The sequence below is a fragment of the Silene latifolia genome, chromosome 11 (assembly GCF_048544455.1).
Source record: "Silene latifolia isolate original U9 population chromosome 11, ASM4854445v1, whole genome shotgun sequence".
NCBI lineage: Eukaryota > Viridiplantae > Streptophyta > Magnoliopsida > Caryophyllales > Caryophyllaceae > Silene > Silene latifolia.
Window position 1 is genome coordinate 85,397,633 of NC_133536.1, and position 3,903 is coordinate 85,401,535.

General features: G+C 41.3%; 1 non-coding gene across 1 annotated transcript; it reads right to left on the reverse strand.

Moving 5' to 3' along the window:
• Window positions 1-292: 292 nt before the first annotated feature.
• Window positions 293-399, reverse strand: LOC141616385 (small nucleolar RNA R71). Its single transcript, XR_012530736.1, has one exon. It is a non-coding gene; the product is annotated as a small nucleolar RNA R71 (small nucleolar RNA).
• Between the last annotated feature and the right edge of the window lie 3,504 nt (window positions 400-3,903).

Genomic DNA, 3,903 nt, shown 5'->3' on the forward strand with positions numbered 1-3,903 from the left:
AAATTTTATTGCCAAGTCCGCCTTCATCCAATTAGTTGAGAGGAGCCAATTTGGGGGGATGCCAAGTGAAGACCCTCATTCTCATATGGAAACCTTTTGCGATTATTGTGATGCTATCTCTCAAACGGGCGTGACTCAAGACCAAATTAGATGGGTCTTATTTCCTTTTTCGTTAATCGGCACCGCAAAGCAATGGTTGAAGGGCCTTGATAAGGCCACCCTTGGAATAGATTCTTGGAAGAAGTTAGCTCTAGCTTTCTACAAAAAATTCTACCCACCGGAAAAGACTAACATGCTAAGAGCTCAAATTACGGGTTTTAAGCAAAGGGATGAAGAATCTTTGTATGAAGCTTGGGAGCGGTTCAAAGGTATTTGTCGCTCATGTCCTCACCATGGACTTAGCGAATGGTTTTTGGTACAACAATTTTGGAATGGTTTATATGAAGATTCAAGGAACATTCTCAATATGGGATCAAATGGAATGTTCACCGAAGTTGATGACAATCAAACATGGAACAAGATTGAGGAAATGGCGGTCCATAATTCACAATATAGTAGACCTCGCAAGGCTACTAGAGGAGGAAAGTATGAAGTGGACTCCGTTACTCAATTGGGTGCTCAACTTAGTGCTCACATTGACACAATAAACTTGAAGTTTGAACAAGCTATGGCTAGACTTGAGGAAAACTCAAAATCATCAAAGCATCATGTCAATGCCATGACGGCATCCTCATCAATCCCAAGTGGGATATGTGAGAATTATGGAACTTTGGGTCATGACCCAAGTGAGTGTAGGGGAACAACCGAACAAGTTAATGCTTTCCAAGCTTACAAAAGTGGTACCCCTTATTCAAATTTTTACAATGAAAACACCAAGTTCCATCCAAATCTCTCATACAAAAGCCAAAATGTTCAAAACCCTCAAACAACATACACTCCACCACCCATGAGAAACCAAAATCAAAGACCCTTTTACAATCAAAACCAAGGTTACCAAAATCAAAATCCATACAATCACCAAAATGACCAAGGTTTTGATGTCCAAAAAGCGGTCCTCCAAATGCAAAAGAATCAACAGGAATTTTTCACTCAAATGCAAAAAGATAGCCAAGCAAAAGACACCACCATCAACAACATTCTAGCTCACACCAAGATGTTGGAAACACAATTGACTCAACTAGCATCTTCAAGCTCACAAAGACAAAAGGGGCAATTACCACCTCAAAGTAATCCCCTAGACATGAAACGGTTAGTGCCATTCACTTGAGAAGTGGTACAAGGTATGAGGCACCGAAGAAGCAAGTTGAGGATGAAGTTGTGCAAGCTAGTGAAAAGGAAGAAATTGTGCAAAGCCCCAAAGAAGGGGAATCATCAAAAGAAGAAAGTTCAAAGAAAAATGAAGACAAGGCCAAAGAGAAGGAGCCCATTGTGATTAGACTTCCTTTTCCAAGTCGTCAAGCCAAGCCCAAATTTGATGATCAACTTGGAAAGTTCATGGAGATTGTGAAGAATTTAGAAGTCTCAATTCCTTTCACGGAATTAATCAATCACGTTCTGGCCTATGCAAAGTATATGAAAGATATCCTCACAAAGAAGAAGTCGATCCGGAAACTTGAGACTATCGCCTTCACTAAGGTGAGTAGTGCAATACTTCAAGGGAGTTCACCTCCAAAGTTAAAGGATTCGGGAAGCTTCTCAATACCGTGTACCATTGGCGACACGACGATCAACAAAGCCTTATGTGATCTAGGGGCTAGTGTGAGTGTCATGCCGTACTCGGTGAGTAAAAGGTTGGGAATGGGAGAGCTTAAATGCACCAATATCACACTTCAAATGGCCGATAGATCGACGAAGACACCATTAGGGATATGGGAAGATGTCCCCGTGCGAATTGGGAAGTTTTTCATCCCGGTAGACTTTGTCATTGTTGATATGGAGGAAGATTCCAACATTCCTATCATCTTAGGAAGACCTTTCCTACACACCGCGGGTGCGGTGATTGATGTGAAACATGGAGAGCTCACTCTAGAAGTGGGAGATGAAAGCATAACTTTTAATCTTGACAAAACCATGAGAGCTCCTCGTTTGCATGAGCCATGTTTCATGATTGATCATTATAGCCGGAAGGATGAAAGGAAGAAATCGGAACTCCAATGGAAGAAGAAAGATGAAGATGCTCCATTCAAAGAGCAAGTGAATTATGACAAGGAGAGCTTTCAAAGCTCATCAAAATCAACCAAGGAAGAAGAGGATGGCCTCATTGGCCAAGAGAAGAAATTGGGAGAGTTGTCTCCATCTAAGTAAGAGATTTTCAATGATCAACTCAATGAAGTTTGTGGTCTTTGGGACGACGAATTTGAAGGGATTTTTAATCCCTACATTGGGCATGCCATCGATCATAATCAACAACAAGGGCCACGGTCTATTGAGGACCTCTACCATAATAATGAACAAGCTTTTGATTACTTCTTCAAGGTGTTGAGCAACATCAACAACACCTTGAACATGCCCCCTTGACATCTCATCAAGAATGAGAGTTTGGTGGAGTCCTCCCTAAACCACCACTTGTAAATATTTCTAACTCCCTAACTTACATTTCAATTTTTGTATTGCATTTTTGTCATTTTTGGATTTTTATTTACTTTGATCAAAATAATTGTCATGTAAGAGAGAAGTGAGGGAGGGACTAACGACTTCAATTGATGTGTAGTGCCTTACCTTAGTGTGGGGATGGGAATTGCCTAGGCTATTCATGCCTTAGTAGTGCCCCCACAATGAAGAACACAAGAAATGAAGAAGAATGGAAGAATGGTAAAGGGAAATGCATTGTGCACGAATAGAATGAATCCGGGTACAAAGGACCAGAATCCGAGCGGATTGTACCAAATCCGCCCGTCTTCAGAAATCCGAGCGTCCTGCTGAGAAGACGCCCGTCCTGAGCCGAGCTGAAAACTGAGAATTCTTGACTGTTAAAGAATCCGAGCGGATTTCTGGAAAGACGCCCGTCCCATAGAATCCGTCCGTCTTGTGAATAAGACGCCCGTCTTTGCAGTTGAAGAAAACAAAGAAATTTCTCTGGATTGAAATCCGTCCGTCCTGCAGCAAATCCGCCCGTCCTAACACAGAAGAATCCGAGCGGATTCCCCAGAATCCGCCCGTCTTTAGGCGAGCTTCTGAAAATTTTGAAGCTGCAGAATCCGCACGGATTGCCCCTGCGTTTTCGAAAATTTCGACTTCTTTAAATACCCTCCCACCTTCATTCCTTCCTTCATTCATTCATAAACACTACCCACAACATCAAAACCCTCATCCTCTCCATCACAAAAACAAAAACCATCAACAAAATCCACCAAAATCAAATCAAACCATCCTTCAAACAACAAATCAATCACTCCATCTTCAATAAAAATCAAAACCAAGAACAGAATCTTCAACCTTTGAGTCGATTTTTGATTTCATAAAGGCAAAGCCTTTCACCTTCAAATCGATTTGGGCATCCTACAAATTGAAGAGTTTTGACTCTTTTCTTGGTTAGTTCATCAAATGGCAAGGACAAAGGGAGCAACAAAGGCACCAAAGGCAAAGGCTCTCTCTCAAAGGCAAAAAGCTCTCCAAACAAAGAAAGCTTTGGCAATAGTGGTATCAACACCAAACTTGGAAGTGCAACCACAACAACAACAAATTTCTATGGGAGCATCACCTTCTACTCCGGTAATCGATCAACTCTTGCATTATCCGGAGGTAACTTTTATTTCCGATACCCATAGAAATACATTTGTCAAGTTTGCTATGAAATCAATTCAATCCACCAAATTCATATGTGAAGATGCCTTGGAGAAATTGGGTGTTCTTGAACAAACAAAAGCCTTTTTCAATGCCATGGGTTTGAAGAAATTGTTTGAA